Raw genomic sequence first — 17537 nt, forward strand, 5'->3', positions numbered from 1 at the left:
TGGCACATCGTATATTGATCATATGAGATTTAAGAAATTAGTACCTAGACCATTTTGTTCAATGATTTCGTATAAATAAGGCCAGCTTACCCGGTCAAAAGCTTTGGCTGCGTCGATCATTATAATAGTTAAAGGAGACTTAGTTGTGGTAGCTATATCAAATGCACTAACCAGCTTGTGCGTTAAATCATAGAGCTTCCTGTGCTTCATAAAGCTCTTTTGATTCTGATGTATAATATCACCAAGTACACTGTTTAACCTTGTAGCTAGAATTTGTGTAAAGATTTTGTAATCACTGTTTAATAGTGAGATCGGTCTAAAAGACTCGCACTTCAGGGGATCTTTTGCAGGTTTTAAAATTAATGTTATAACTGCCTCTTTCCTTGAAGCTGGGAGAGGAGCATAGTGGATATAAATAGTATTCAATAATTTATTCAGATGTGGAACCAACACATCTTTTAGGACTTTATACAACTCATTAGGGAAGCCATCCAGGTCTGCCGCCTTCCCTATCTTTAAAAGAGCAATAGTTTTCTCTATCTCTAGAGTAGTAAATTCTTGATTTACAAATATTTGTTGATTAATATTTATCCTGGGTAGGGGGTCTTGGTTCAACCACTGATTTAGTTCTATTTGGGTGGCCCTCGTGTCTTCAGTATATAAATCCCGGAAGAAATCTCTGAATGCCTCCCCTATACTATAGTTGTCCTCACATAGTTCCTGAGTGGCGTCATCCTGAACCTTTTTGTATTATTATTTTTTTTTTTTTTTTTTATTGAAACTGAAAGGTGTCATACCACATTAAAGTTCAAAACAGAAAATATAAAATTACGGAAACCAAAACATCTCAGATACAATGAACCAATATCCATCTCAAATAACAAAAACAATTTTAACATAACATTGATAAAAAGAGAGTCAGAAAAAAGTTTCCCCATATTTTTTCGAATTTTCTTCCCCCGCCAATCCTCGCCGCGTAGTTACGCTCACTAATCTTGACTCTTCGCATTTTACGTAGCCATTCATGAAAAGATGGTGTCAGAGTAGATCGCCAATTCTGAAGTAGCAATGATCTGGCCACTGCCATGCAGATGAATAGGAGTTTAGCAAGTGAGAGAGAAAGATTAAGATTCTGATCAAAGCCGTAAAGCATCAAATTAGAATTTAAAGATATCTGGATATGAAAAGTAAAATATAAAAAAGCAAAAATGTCTACCCAGAACTCTTTGACCATACCACATTCAACTATGACGTATGTCCAGTTAGCAGGGGCGAAACTTTGACAACGAAAGCAAATCGGTATATAATTACTAAACATTTTGGCAATCACCGCCGGGGTGTAATAGAGGAGCCATTTACCAAAAAATATCATTCTACGCCAATTGGCTCCCCTTAATGTGGAAAAATTAAATTTATTAATAGTCCGCCACGTCGTTAAAGATAAAACATGTTTCTCATGTTCCCACCATTTTTTAACTGCTTTGGATCCTAGATCGTCTTGTTTAATCAGGGCAAGATAACGTTTCCACTCACCAGGTTTCCTTATTAAAGTACTGTTGAAAAAAAGATCGTTATTTAAAGGGGAAATCTGAGTAAAGGAGGTGGGAGCAAACTGCTGTAAAAGTTTATAAATTATATTATAAGACCCGGCTAGCAAAAAATTTCCTGAAAGTAGTAAACGCATCTCGGGCGGAGTTAACCACCTGGAATATTGTAAAAAATCGCCCACTTTGCTAAATCCGGCCTTAATCCAATAACGCATTAAATGCGAGTTTACCCCCTGCCCTCTTGAAGAGAGTAAGTTAGTCAGCGAAGAGGAGGTATTAAAAAGAGAGAGAGAGTATCTACTAATCATAGCCGAACGCTTCCTGAAGAACCAAGCTATTATTTTATACCTAACCAATTTTGGGGATTTAGGTATTTGAAGAGGGGAGAATATTTGACTCTCTGAAAAAATTAAATCAAAGAAAAAACTAATATAATAATTTGGGTTCGGAGTAGGGACCTTGAATCGAGTCAGGTACTGAGCAAAATAGGCGTTGTAATAATCTCTAATGTTTGGAAGTTCAAGGCCACCATTATCTAAACCATCATAAAGAGTAGTCATCGCTATCCGGGGGTTTTATGTGACCACAGAAAGCTTGAGAATAAGGATTCTATTTTCGAAAAAAATGAGCCTGGGAGAAAACACGGAATTGTTGCAAACAGAAAATTAAATAATGGTAAAATAGACATTTTAATCAGGGAGACTCTACCCAGTATTGATAAGGGTAATTTATTCCAGCGAGTTAGCATCGAGCGAACCCTTTGAAGAAGGGGAGCAAAATTCAAACCGAAAAGATCTTTAACTGAAGAGGAGAAAAACACCCCCAAATATCTTTTAGGTTTATTATTAATACAGCCACGTAGGTCCGGATATAATTCGGGGGTGTGATTGCCACAAATCAGTATTTCGGTCTTTTTTTTATTGATCCGGTAACCCCCAAAAGTCTCATATTGCTCGAAAATCTGAAATGCCTGAACTTGAGACTGCAAATCAGATTTAATGAGCAACATGATGTCATCAGCGTAAAGTTTGATCTTCGACATAAATGGAATTGGGGGTGAGATCTCTGCAGATTTCCGAATAGCTATTGCAAGGGGTTCGATAAAAAAAGCAAAAAGAATGGGTGATAAGGGACAACCCTGACGGGTTCCACGATTAACTGAAACTGATCCAACCGAATGTGAGTTAATAATAATATTAGCTTTAGCACCCGAATAAAGATTACGAATAAAGTTAATAATGTTAGATGGAATATGAAAATGGTGCAAAATAATAAAAAGTGTCTCCCAAACCACCAAATCAAAAGCTTTTTCCGCGTCAAATAACAAAATAAGTGCAGGGATCCGCCATGTCTCAAAGTAATCCAAAGCTTCTGCCAGATAATGAGTATTAGTCATGAGCGGTCTACCGGTAATAAAACCGTTTTGGTCTTTATGAATCAGATCCGAAGAAATTCGATTAAATCGAATAGCCAATAATTTAGTGACGATCTTGTAATCCGAATTTAAAAGAGTAATGGGACGATATGAATTAGGATCAGTAGCATCTTTCCCCTTCTTCAAAAAACTGACCACAGTGCCCTCGCGAAAAGAGTCGGGAATTGAGGCTCCAGCCAACATAGAGTTAAGCAAAAGTAGAAACAAATTTGAAAAAGAGGGAAAGAAAACCTTAAAAAACTCTGTGGGTAGTCCATCCGGACCAGCGGCTTTCCCTGATGGAAGATCTTTCACCACCGCCTCTATCTCTTCCAAAGAAAATCCATCTGCCATGGATAATTCTTCGGAGTGGGAAAGAAAAGGGATCACAGCCTGCCGTAAGAAGGAATTTAATTTAGACTGATTAATTTTAAGCTGCTGAGAGTATATATTTTGATAATGACAATGCATTATCGCACCTATCTTATCTGGATCAGTTGTAGTTTGATGCGAAGCCGGACATTTTAACTCCCGAATTAGATTAGATGCTGCTTGTTCCTTGGCCTGCCAGGCCAAGAATCTCCCAGTGAAGTTACTTTCTTCATATATTTTCTGATATTGGATACGAAAAAATGCCTCTCCCTGCTCATATAAAAAAGTGGTGTATTTTTGTTTAGCTTCATTTAATTGTTCTTTAACCAATCGTGAGGGATTTTGTTGCCTTTGAACGCTAAGTGTATGTATGCGGGATTCCAATAGTTTAATTTCAGCCCTAGATGCAGTAAGAATGGCCGCATCTTTCCCTATGATAATTCCGCGAATAAAGGCCTTTAGGGCATCCCAAATAATGCTTATGGGGGCAGTGCCCATGTTAAGAGTTATAAAGTCTTTGATCTTGTTTTTTAATTCAGAGACCCATTTATCATCATTAAGATGAGCTCTATTGAGGACCCATCTTTTGGGGGATCTTTTGATTTCCCCAAAAATGAATTCCCTAATAAGCATAGCATGGTCGGAGAATACGTTAAACACCGTATTGAAAAAGCCGAGCTTAAGGCTACGTGAAGCTAGAATAAAATCAATACGGGATGAGGATTTGAATCTACCCGACCAGCAAGTATAATCTCTTTTAGAGGGGTTATCTACCCGCCAGTGATCAGAAAGATCGAATAGTTTGATATAATGTGAAATGGTTTGATAAACTTTCGGTTTAAATTGTTTCGATGATTGAGATGATGTATCCAAATGCGGATCCATTAGCACATTAAAATCCCCCCCAATCACAATATCTCCTGACGCCATTAACAGAGATTGAAACAAGTCTTCATACAAACTAGCATCGTCTGTTAGAGGCCCATAACAACATACAAAGATAAAAGGTCTCTGCCTGGTTTTGACTCTACATGAGACCCAGCACCAACGTCCTGAGCCACCCTGTTCTGATTGAATAATATCAGCACATAAGTTCTTATTCAAGAATATTGCCACCCCTCGCTGAGATGCGTCGCATGATGCGAAACACCGAAACGAAGCCCAAGATTTGAGCATTGAAAACCCATCTAGCTTGGAAGAGGGAATATGAGTCTCCTGTAACAAAATAACGGAAGGATTTTCAGCCTTTAACCAAACTTCCATAGTGCGCTTTTTCTTAATATTGTTTAAGCCATTGACATTAAGAGAAAGCAACTTCAAACTCTCCTTGTTAGACATTGAGATCAGAATTAAATTGACTAAAGAAAATTATCACCGAGCCACTCCGTGCCCCTTGAAGACAATAAATACAATGATTACATGCTAAGAAATAGAATAATAAGTAAAAATAATCAGACACCATCAATTTCCTTTTTGTTTCAACGCACCCACCACCACCCACTCCCCGGACAACCCCAGCACCACCACCACCCCCCCCGTGACCCCTCCCCCCCGACCCCACCAATGGCCGAGATTCCCCAACCCACGCTGACCATCGGATCCTACCCCCCGCCATTAGGGTGACATGTTGCACCCCCTGGGCCCCTTGGATTCCGCACTCCACCTTGCTCAACTGTTCCTCCCCCCCACTCAGACCCTCCAGCAGAAAAAAAGGAAAAAAAGGGAAGCTTTCCCAACTTAGCACATCTGACACATCTATCAACCTATATCTTGAAGCAAAAAACACAGAAGAAAAAGTCCATAAATTTCCCAAATGTAACCTCATGAAGAGTTGGAAATGTCCCGCAGCAAGTCCTGTGCTGCTGCAATATCAGATAACATAAAGAATTTGCCTTTCACTAAGACTTTAAGCTTGGATTGTTGCGCTATTGTGGCTTGAGCTCCTTTAGCTTTAAATAATTGTAGCATCTGGACAAACTCTTTTCTTCTCCGAGCAGCAGACGCAGACATGTCTGAAAAAATACGACATTTCACAGTTTCATTGACGAAAAATTGTCTTTTCTGAATTGCCGTTGAGAGAATAGTCTCCTTAATCCGTGTGTCAGAAAAATTTAATAGAATTGTTCGAGGGAGAGAAGAATTTGGGAAAGGTTGAGCGGGAACGCGATGTGCTCGCGTAATAGTCAGGTCACCCTCGTGATTGGGAATCACTTTAGATTTTAAAAAAGAGGTGACCCACTGCAGCGTGCTGGGCCCTTCAAGACCCTCGGGAACCCCCACTATGCGTAGGTTAGATCGACGATTATAATTCTCTAAATCGTCCAATTTAGATTCAAGTGCACGTGAAGTTAGGGAGAGCTGATTTGCATCCTCTTTGACCTTAATCATTTGATCCTCCAGATTAGAGATGCGGCTTCAGCTTCTTGGAGTCGAACAGGGAATGTGGAGAAAAGATCCTCCATTTTGTCCAGGCGTTGATGGATTAAGGCAAGCTCGGATTTCTGAAACCTCTTCAGCTCTCGGACCTCGTCGAGGATTAAATTTAACATATCCTTGACTGACATCTTAATCTCCCCGACGGTCTCAGTATCTAAATCAAGCAAAGGACTGAGGTGACTCACATTAGAGACAGATTTAGCGGGGGAAATTAAAGACTTGTCAATGGGTGATGTCACTGTGTCTATCCCTCCCAAAGTCAATACATCCTCCGTAGTTGTTAAGGAGTGTACTAAGGGGTTATCTTTAGGCGAAGGCGTAGAAGGCATAGATGGTGTAGAAGATGCCCCTGTGTTAGATTTAAGCAGGAAATTGGGAGGGTGAATAATTGAAGAAGAAAGAGAAGGAGAAACTTGGGCGGAGTTCCTTTGGCAGGGTGCAGCACTTTTCTTATCAAAGAGAGGAAATGATTTAGTACCCTTAAGCACCTCCACTGGGCTGGCCTGCGTAGATGACCAATCCTTGATGGGCGAGGAACGCTCCTTTTCTGCGCAATGAGAGGCCTTCAAGACTGGAGACGGGGTCTCACGGATAGATTCCTCCAGCTCTATAGTTGTCCTCACATAGTTCCTGAGTGGCGTCATCCTGAACCTTTTTGATCTCATTTCTTAACTGATCTTGCTTTGTCTTCCCTGCAAAAAGTTTCCCACATCATTCCCCATACTCATTTATTTTCACTCAATCTTACATCAACAGAAATAATTCAATTCTGGAAGCGTGTGAGTACTTCTTGTTCCGATACCTAGGTTCTTGCTCAGTACCAGCATTAAGTCTCCAGATATCCAATAAACCAAGATTCTTTACTAACTGCTGTATGCTCCTTCTAATTTTTGGGGCATTTACTGTGTGCTAAGTTGATGATCTATCAAGGGCAGGATTCATTAAAATATTAAAGTCCCCTGACATGATGATGTTATACTTGGTGTCTCAGAGGTGCCTATATAGCTCATTGAGGGGTCAGGTCATCCACATTGGGTCCATACTATCCTACCAATGTGAGTCCTAGTTTATCGATTTTTTTGTTGACTATTACCCATCTACCCCCTCTATCCACCTTGTAACTCTCTATTTTTGTGTTAGCAGATTTTTTTAATAATACAGCTTCTCCTTTAACATTACATGATTGATTAGTGCATACCAACTGTGTAATCCACTTATTTAATTTGAGAACCCCTTCCCATTCCTCTTGTCGAAGATGTGTCTCCTACAGTATTATTATATCGTTTTCAGAGAGTTTAATTAATTCGAGAATATTTCTCCTTCTCCTGTGTACCCTCAGGCCATTAACATTCCAAGATAATATTCTAATTTTATTCATTTACTTCTCTCCCTTGCCCCTGCCCTTCGATGCTTCCTTTTAGTGTATTTGCTAATGTCATGTATGAGGATGTTTTTGGTTGTTTTTTTTTTCACCTAATGCTCCCTCCCAGGTCCCATAATTACAAGTGAAAATGTGCAACCCTTGAACTTTAACCCTCCACCCCCCTACCCTGGGGAACCCTCCCTTACTCCATATGGGGTAATACATTGCCCCCCTGATGGTCTGATGCCCCAACCCATTCATGTACCTATTATGTACCTTTTTGTGCATTGATGTAATCAATCACATTTTTGACTTCTGAAACTTCCCTAAAGTTATGCATTTTATTTCGCCACAAAACTTTTAAAGTGGCAAGGAATATTTACCACAAAGTCTTTCAAGTTTCCCTTTTCAAGTCCTTCCGGAACATTTAGCAGCCTCAGGTTGTTTCGCCTAGAGTTGTTTTCTAATACCTCAAGCTTATCTCTGAACTCCTTTTCGCTGCTTATTAGAGTTTGAATCTCTCTGTGGTTAGCCTTAACCTCCTCCTGCAATCCTCCAATCACTGTCTCCATTGCTGTTAACCTTGCTGTTATATCTGCCATTTTAGCATCCAAACTCTCACACGACTCCTGGATTTTAACTTGGTTGCTTTCTGAAATAGCAAATTTATCTTTAAACTCTTTTGAAAGCTGCATTAGCATCAAACCCATATCTGGTGTCTGTGCGTTTGTCTGTATCTCCAATTGTGCAATTATCATATGATCACTGGGGAATATTTCACTTTCCAAAAGAGTATGTGTCAGCGGCATCTCATCTCCCATCCCTCTGCATCTTCCAACAACACAGTATACCTGTTAGAAATGGGGAGGTCAGTAGAGGCTACTGACTGCTTCTGCTGGTCCCCAAGGGGGCTTGGAGTAGCCATGGTTACTTTAGCTGTTAGGGGGTCCGGCGAGGGGGTTTTGTTTAGAGGCTCTGTTTCTTTTATTTTAAAGTATGATCTCAAAGATGGTGTTTCTCTGGGTTTCCCTTGGTACATTTTTTTTTTCCTTGGAGCCTTCTCTTATCTACCTGCGTTGTCTTGTTGCTGTGAAGCAGGCTTTGTTTGTACTACCTGGGGGGTGGGGGGGTGGGGGGACGGGGCGAGATTAGTGTTACACCTGCCCCTGTATCCTTATTAGGTCCCCCCTTTCCTTGAGCTAATAAACATATGCACTCTGTGTTTCGCAAGGAATACTTATTTTTAACATTTCCCATGTTTTCAGTTGCTATACTAAGCCCTGGGGTGTTAATAACTGTGCCAGTGCTTGTTTGATCGCGTTCTGCCTCTGCTGCAACCTTTCTTCGTAAGCCTGAGGTGCCAGCCGTATGGAGACTCTTTTTCTTCTTAGGGAGACATCTGCTACCTGTCTTTGGGGTCATATGGCTGTCAAGCCTCTCTTTTTGATTTAAACACAAGAGCTGAGCAGTTTTGCCCTGTCCCAATTGTCCCAATTGTGGGAGAATTACACTCTCCCCCCTTTGCAAACTTGTTTCCCCTTCCGTCCCCCTCACCTCATCAATTATGTGGGTCTTGATCTGTCTATCTGTCTCAGACTCCTTCTGTTCCTGCTAGTCTCCAGCATGGCTCCTACTGTTCCGGATGCCCCGGCGACCCGGAAGCCCAAAGGTGCTGCTGCCCGCCAACCTCTCCACAGCTGGTATGCAGCATGTAGTAGAGGAGAGCCGAACCCAGGCCGGTCAGCTGAGCACTCCTGAGAAGTGGAGGGGCCGAGGTCGAGTCCCACAGAACCACAAAAAAGAATGAATGGCCATAAACTAATACCAGGTATTTGTGCTCAAGTTGTGGAGGTTTTAAATGTTTGAAAATTTGCCCATAATATCAAAAAATGCCGATTTCCTTGCTGGAGCGTCGGAGCTCGCAGACGCGCTCACTAGCTGGCCGCAATGTTCCCCTAGCATCAGCACACATTCATTTTTGTTAGGCATGGGGAGATTAAGTGATTTGCCCAGAATCACAGGCTGTTCAGCTTGATTGCAGAGACTCGAACCCAGTTCCCCAGATTTGAAGTCGACCGCTGTTAGAGCCGGCCCTCGTAACATAGTCAGACCTGACCCCTGCACCTCACACCAGCCCGAGCCCCTGGCCTGGCCGATCCTTCCCACCAGAACACACACACCCGACCCGGACTTCCCCCGTCCGTAGGCCTTCCTCCTTCGGCCACCCCGGGCCCGCGTGCCCACTTCATGCACCAAGATGGCCGCCCGGCCCCAGCGCGACCCTAGCCTACAGGCGCCACTCCGGCTGGAGGACATCGCGCTCCCCTTGGGATGAGAAAGGGAGGAGCAGTTTCCATCACACCTCTGCGCTTCCCTGGGAAGGTGGGTTTCGATCGACCCGCCGGCCTCCCCGAGGGCTGGCTCCACGCCTGCTGGGTGTCTGGGGCTCCTCCCGACCCGGCCCTGAAAGGATCAAAGGACAATGGCAGGAAACCCCCAACAAGCGACCCCCAGGTGACAAGACCCCTGCCTGCACAGACTCCGGACATCAAAGAGGAGTCGCCCTATAACAAGGGGTGCCCTGGGACTGTCCGGCAGATTCGCCTTGGAAACACCTGAGCCCTGCTGAGTGACTCGCGGCTCCCTGAAAGATTGTAAGACCTCCGAACTTGTGCTTGAGCCCTGCTGAGTGACTCGCGGCTCCCTGAAGATCGTAAGACCTCCGAACTTGTGCTTGAGCCCTGCTGAGTGACTCGCGGCTCCCTGAAGATCGTAAGACCTCCGAACTTGTACTCGAGCCTGCTGAGTATCTCACAGCACCCCCAGACTCCCTTGGTCCCGCCGGACCCCACGACGACAAGCGTAACCCCCAGCTCGAGGATTGTGAGCTGTGCGCCGGATACGCTCCTGCATTTGAACCATTCCCCCAAAGACTGTCCCGCTACCTCCTAACCCCCCTCCAAGACTTGGTGAGCCCGCGCTCTACTTGTATATATATTGCCTTGCTGTTCATAAAGATCTTACCACTCCGATCTGATAAAGATTTGCTCTTAAGAACTCTCGGTGTGGTGTCTCTTTGTCGTGTGGTGCCGAGTGTACGATCCTAGATACGAGATTCCTCCCCTGAGGAGTCTCCCGCCAGTGCCCGGCTACGATACCTCGAGGGTTGGTCTCAGGACAGTCAGGGCCCCCTCCGGGCCCCTCTGAGGTCGCCTTCTAACATTGGTGGCAAGCGACGGGATTCGGGCCCATAATCTAGAGATCGTACCGTGAACGGCTGACGCACTACCGACAAAGATGGCAGAAGGAAACACCGTGGTTCTCGTAGAAGACGACGCCAGTACCGTGTTCCAGGTGGAACAGCTGGAAGAGTACACTCACAGGGAACTAAAGCAATTCTGTAAGGAACTCAGAATCGCTACCACTGGTCTCAACACCAAAGAAGATATGCAAAAGGCACTGAAAGCTTGGGTGGATTCAGGAGCCCCCCGCCCAGAAGGAGCGGTGGAGCCCCACGACGAAGCAGGACCCTCCCAAGGAGAACGCAGCAGCAACCAGGTGCGAGGCTTCGTACCAGACGGGGGCCTATCCCCGGAGGAACTCGCAGACAGAGAAAAAAGTCGCCATCACGAGCTCGAATTAGCCAAACTCAAGATTGAGGGCGAGTTGAAATTAGCCGAGAAAAAGCTAGCAGTAGAACAGTTGCGAGTGCAAGGAGAACTGGAAGAGAAGAAACTCCAACGAGAACACGAGGGAAGGAGACTTCAACTAGAACATGAACGCAGTTTGAAGGAAATAGAATTGAAAGCAAGAAGCGAAGAAGCGCGGTCCCCGGGGAACCGGGAGGCGGCCGCCCTGACGGAACAGAAGGTCCACATCCCCAAGGATGTGGTCAAGGAATATTACAAGAATGATGACATTCAGCAGTGGTTTCGGGCCTACGAGGTCGCCATGACCTCCCATCGGGTCCCGCAGAAGGATTGGGGGGCTGGGTTATGGGGACGGTTCCTGAGCGAAGGAAGAGACACCCTGCTCGACCTACCCACCTCCATGCAGACCTCATATGAACACATGAAAGCGGCCCTCCTCACAAGGTACGGCCTCACCCCGGAGATGTACCGCCAGCGGTTCCGGGACTGCCGGAAGATCCCGGGTACCACCTGGGTGGAATATGTGAATTTCTTCAGCCGTGCCTTCGATGGGTGGATCAAGGGCTGCAAGGTAACCACCCTGGAAGAACTAACTGACCTTATGTTATGGGAACACCTGGCTGCCAACTGCTTTGTGGAACTACGCCAGCATCTGCTCGACAGCAAGCTCACGGACCCGAGAAAGCTGGCTGTTGAGGCGGATCGCTGGACCAACACCCGGGTCTCCCGGGGCCCTGTAGGAGAGTACCCCCGAGCCAGTCAGGGACCACCCCGCCAGAGAGGGGGGGGGAAACCAGGGAGGGCAGAGAGAGCCCAAGACTAGTCCCCCGAAGTCCCAACCTCCGCCTTTCCCGGCACCCCCACCAGCTGTATCCGGCCCCCCCTGAGACGGGGGCACCGGGTAACCATTACTTGTTTCCGTTGCCAGAAGCCCGGGCATTACGCCAATGACCCTGAATGCCCCATGGCCCCACGCACCAACCAGGCAGCACCCCCCGCTAGACAGATAGCCAATGTAGCCCTGGGGGAGGAGGTTGAGGAGGCCGAGGAGTGGGAACCCGCCGCTATGGCCCTAGTGTCCTTAGGAGATAGAGAGATGGTCCCTGGGAGCCTCCTGCCCTCTAACACAAAGAAATATGGGCAGCTCGTCACGATCAATGGCCACCAAGTAGAAGCCCTCCGTGACACCGGGGCCAGCATCACCGGTGTCCTCAGCCATTTAGTCCACGAGGACCAGGTCCTCCCCAACGTATTTTGCCCTGTCCTTTCAGCCGACAACACAGAAAGCCTATGTAAGGTAGCCCTGGTGCCTTTCGAGTGGGGAGGGGTGGTCGGTAAACTGAAGGTCGCAGTGAGAACATCCCAGCCCGTCGACTGTCTCCTGGGGAACGACCTGGAAAGTTCCCCCTGGGGGCAAGTTGAGCGCAAGACCCACCTAGGGATGATGGGCCTCCCTGAGTGGGTGTGCGCCACCACTCGATCCATGGCGGCTCGGCTGACCCCCCTGAGGGACGTCGACGACGCCCCGACCCCTGAAGATGGGATGGTCCCGGCCGAGGGCCCCCACATCCCCCCACCGGAAGAGTCGCTCGCCAGTGACGAACCACCGCCTTCCGACTCCACCCCAGACACCGAGTTAGGCGATCTGCCCGAATTAGCACAGTGGTGCCACGAAGGGGGCCCCTCCCGAGAGGATTTCTGCCGAGAGCAGGCTACCTGTCCCTCCCTGGTCGGGCCCCGGCAACAGGCAGAGGCCCAGGCCGCAGGCGACCAGACGGGGACGCACCGGGTCTATTGGGAGAATGACCTTCTGTACAGCGAACAGAAGTCGGTGGAGCTAGGGTCCGGCCGAGTGCTGGTGGTGCCACTACGCTTCTGAGACCTCCTCCTGGGCTTGGCCCACGACGTCCCCCTCGCAGGCCACTTGGGTCAGGACAAAACATACAGTCGCCTCGTGACTCACTTCTACTGGCCCAGAATGAAAGCGGATGTAGAAGCCCACTGCAAGTCCTGTCCCACGTGCCAGGCCAGTGGGAAGAGTGGAGGGAAGCGCAAGGCTCCCCTCCAGCCCTTCCCTGTCGTCAGTACCCCTTTTGAGCGGGTCGGGATCAACATTGTAGGACCTCTGGACCCCCCAACTTCCCAGGGGCACCGGTTCATCCTCGTCCTGGTGGACCATGCCACTCGTTACCCTGAGGCCATCCCCCTGCGCACCGTCACGGCCCCCGTGGTGGGCCGGGCGCTGATGGGGATCTTCTCCCGCATGGGTTTTCCCCGCGAGGTCGTGAGCGATCGCGGTACCAACTTTATCTCCCGATACATGAGGTCCTTATGGCAACAGTGCGGGGTGTCCTACAAGTTCACCACCCCGTACCACCCCCAAGGAAACGGCCTGGTAGAGCGGTTTAACCGGACTCTGAAGGGGATGATCGCTGGCCTGGAAGAGCCCCTCTGGCGTAAGTGGGACCTCCTGCTCCCCTGCCTCCTATTCGCATACCGAGAAGTTCCCCAGAAATCCTTGGGTTTCAGCCCCTTTGAGCTACTCTACGGGCACCCCGTCAGGGGGCCCCTCAGCCTGGTCAAAGAAGAGTGGGAGGCGGCGCCCCGAGGCACCCCCCGAGACGTGTTCCGTTACGTCCTGACCCTCCGCAATCAGACTAGGAGGTTCCGGGAAATGGCAGAGGCCAATCTGGAGGCGAGTCAGGAGGAGATGAAGCGTTGGTACGACCAGAATGCCGCGCTAGTCGAGTTTCAGCCGGGCCAGCTGGTGTGGGTCATGGCCCCCGTGAAACCCTGCGCTCTCCAGGATAAATGGACCGGGCCCTTCAAAGTAGTTGAGCGAAAGAGCCCGGTCACGTACTTGGTAGACGTCCAGTCACCCCGGGACCCCCTCCGGGTCCTCCACGTGAACCGCCTCAAGCCCCACTTTGTGCGGACAGAGCTGAGCCTCCTACTGGCCACTGACGACGGGTCCGAGGAAGAGTCGGATCCTCTCCCTGATCTCCTATGCACCAAGGAGAAGGACGGCTCTGTAGAAGGAGTGAACCTCTCCCCGTCTCTCACTCCCCAGCAACGTGAGGATTGCCGCCAGCTCCTAGGGCAGTTTCCGGACCTTTTCTCCCTGGTCCCCAAGGTCACCGACTGGTGTGTCCATGATGTGGATACCGGGGACAGCCCACCAGTGAGACACCGAGCCTACCGAGTCCCCGATCGGGTCCGGTCCTGTATCCAAGCCGAAGTCTCGAAAATGTTGACCCTAGGCGTGATCGAACCCTCAGACAGCCCCTGGGCCAGCCCCGTGGTCCTGGTCCCAAAAGCAGCCGCCCCCGGGGTCGCCCCGGAACTCCGCTTTTGCATGGACTACCGGGGACTCAATGAGGTCACCCGAGCCGATGCCCACCCCATTCCCCGAGCCGACGAGCTCATTGACCGGCTCGGAGCTGCACGGTTCCTCAGCACCTTCGATCTCACCTGCGGCTACTGGCAAAGTGCGCTCACAGAGGGAGCCAAGGAGCGGTCCGCCTTCTCCACCCCGGATGGGCACTATCGCTTTCGCGTAATGCCCTTCGGGATGAAAAATGCCCCGGCCACCTTCCAGCGACTGGTAAATAGAGTCCTGGCCGGGCTGGGAAAATTCAGCGCTGCATATCTCGACGATATCGCAGTTTTTAGTTCCGAATGGAGCGAGCACCTCCAACACCTCCGGAGGGTGCTAACCGCCCTACGCCAGGCGGGCCTCACCGTGAAAGCCAGCAAATGCCAGATTGGGCAAGGTTCGGTAACCTACCTGGGGCACCAGGTCGGAAGCGGGCAGGTCGCCCCTCTACAGCCCAAAATCGATGCCATCCTAGCCTGGGAACCTCCCACTACCCAAACAGAGGTCCGAGCCTTTCTGGGCCTCACGGGCTACTATCGGAGATTCATCCGGAATTACGGCAGCCTGGTCGGTCCCCTCACGGGGCTCACGTCCAAGAAGCAGCCCAAGAAGGTACAGTGGTCCCCTGCCTGCCAAGAGGTGTTCAATGCCCTGAAAACGGCCATGTGTACGGCCCCCGTCCTCCAGGCCCCCGACTACTCCAAAGAGTTTGTGGTACAAACTGATGCCTCCGAGCATGGCATCGGGGCCGTCCTCTCCCAAGTAAATGACCAGGGTCTGGACCAGCCCGTGGCCTTCCTCAGCCGAAGGCTGTTGCCCCGGGAACAGAGATGGAGTACCATCGAGCGCGAGGCGTTCGCAGTAGTCTGGGCCCTCAAGAAACTACGCCCTTACCTGTTCGGCACCCATTTCAGGGTCCAGACCGACCATCGCCCCTTGCGATGGCTCATGCAGATGCGAGGAGAAAACCCCAAGCTTCTGCGGTGGTCAATCTCCCTCCAGGGGATGGATTTCACCGTGGAACATCGCCCTGGTACGGACCACGCCAACGCCGATGGCCTCTCCCGATTCTTCCGCCTCAGCGAAGAGAACCCCCAAGAAGATGGGTAGTTCTCTCTGGCTTTCAGCTGGGGGGGACGCGTGTTAGACCCGGCCCTCGTAACATAGTCAGACCTGACCCCTGCACCTCACACCAGCCCCGAGCCCCTGGCCTGGCCGATCCTTCCCACCAGAACACACACACCCGACCCGGACTTCCCCCGTCCGTAGGCCTTCCTCCTTCGGCCACCCCGGGCCCGCGTGCCCACTTCATGCACCAAGATGGCCGCCCGGCCCCAGCGCGACCCTAGCCTACTGTTAAATGGTAGCGGCAGTTTCAGTCGATAACCCTTCAAGTATTGCCCGGCGGTAATCGCCTCTTATACCATTCGATGTTAAACCAATAAAGAGGCAGGCGCCGGAGACTGGAAGGCAGGAAACAAAGTTTTATTCCGTCGGAGCAGAACACATCAGATCAGACAGCAAGGTATCGTCACGAGGTGCTCTAACTGCATCTCTGAGACCTGGTCTCTTATACACACGTTTATGACTTTATTGCAGGGTTATCATACATGGCACATTCTTGAGATCACTTTGATGTATGAAAGAACATCCTCGGAATCCCCACTTCGAGCTCGTTCCCACACATATCTACAGTGGAAGTCCCCACCCCACCCACAGTAGGAGATGGCTATCACACAGCTGGACATTCCGCCAATTCCCGGGGGTGTGTGTGACCGGTCGGGTCTCAGGGGGTGGGGGGCCTTGATCTACTGTAATCCCTTTGATGTGGGGTGTTTCCCTTACAGTAGGGGCAATAAACTGCATCCGCAGGGCTAGGTGATGGCCTGGGATCGGTTCGGACAATGGGGCGCAGAGGAAGGGGGTTATCAAAGAGATGCATGACCATGTATGGGATGTCGGTCAAGCGTGGGATGTGGTTCCATGGCAGGGTCGCGCAGAAGGAGAGGGTTTATGGCCCGTGTATGAGAGAGCGGGGGTGGTCGGCGCGCGGGGGATGCTTGCAGCTCCAGGGGGACGCGCTGGCGATCGGCAATGAGCAGGGAGAGACCAGGGTGCCTAAAATGGCTGCCGTGCGCTTTCCTGTGTGTCGCGCTGGGGAGAGACAAGATGGCGCAGATAATGTTCAGTTTGCAAGCTAAATTTCCACAGTCCTCCCTTTTAACATATCTCGCCAGCTTGTTTAGTTCGGATCTATCCCCATAATACTATGAACTTCCACCTCATACAGAGCCTTCATTCGTTCCGCTTCGAAGTTCAAAGTCTTAGGGCAGATGCAGTTCATAAAAAGCGAACATAGAGGTGGCAGACACTGAATCCCCAAGCAACATCCACATAGTATCACAATCGGTATTAGGATAAATGAAAACAGCCTCCATCCCCAACTTTTAATAGTGTCCCAAAACCAACTCCCAAGTGACCATCCTTCTTGCTCCTGATGAACCTCTGCGGAAAGTCTGTGGAGGTGTTCAATTGCTTTGTAGACTGAGGGTGAGTTATCCGGTACGTAGGTACAACAGCTGGACCCAATGATGCGGCATGCTCCTCCACGATCAGCCAGAACCACATCTAGAACGAGGCGGTTCTGAAGAGCCACCAGGCGGACGGCCTGAAGCTCGGCGGTGTTGTTGGCGAGGATGCCAGCCGTAATGTTCATCGCCGTCTCGACTGCCTGAGTTAAGTGGCGGATGGCACGGCTGTTTGCCATTGGACCCCAGAGTGGAACAAGTCCCTTTACTGCATCCAGGAACTGTGCTCCGGTGGAGTCGGCTTGTACAAGGTCTTTGGCACGTTTCTGTCGGTGGTGGTTTGCTGGAGCCACATATGTCGGAGGAAGGACAAAAGCGATGTAGCAGGTGCCCCCCCAACCTTTCGGAAGCCAGGTGTAGGCCTTAGTACCACAGATGAAGTACATATTCGGGGAGGCAACAAAGGAGGGTGGATCAACTGAGTCCAATGTTCGGGTGATGAGGCAGGAGCTGTGGCCCACCAGCTGCGCCCCCAGGCCTTCGAGGCACACAAATCCAGTGATGTTGATGACGGATAGGGCCACTGTCAGGGTGGCGGCCGTTCGTTTCCGGAGGTAAGAGAAGGTGGGTCTGGCTGGGTTGTTGAACACTTGCATTTCAACTCGTTCTTTGGCAGGGATGTCCATGTGAAAGGAAGTGTTTGATCTCAGAGGGCAGAAGGGGGCAGAAGTTTTTCCAGTTTTGTTCAGCCAGAACCCATGGTAGAAGTGTGACACAGTTTTGCCGGAGGTGGCATTGTCCTTGTAGCTTTCTTGCAGGAGGATTAGCCAAGCGAGGCAGGAGCCATGGAC

The sequence above is a fragment of the Triturus cristatus genome, chromosome 2_1 (genome assembly GCF_964204655.1).
Source record: "Triturus cristatus chromosome 2_1, aTriCri1.1, whole genome shotgun sequence".
Lineage (NCBI taxonomy): Eukaryota > Metazoa > Chordata > Amphibia > Caudata > Salamandridae > Triturus > Triturus cristatus.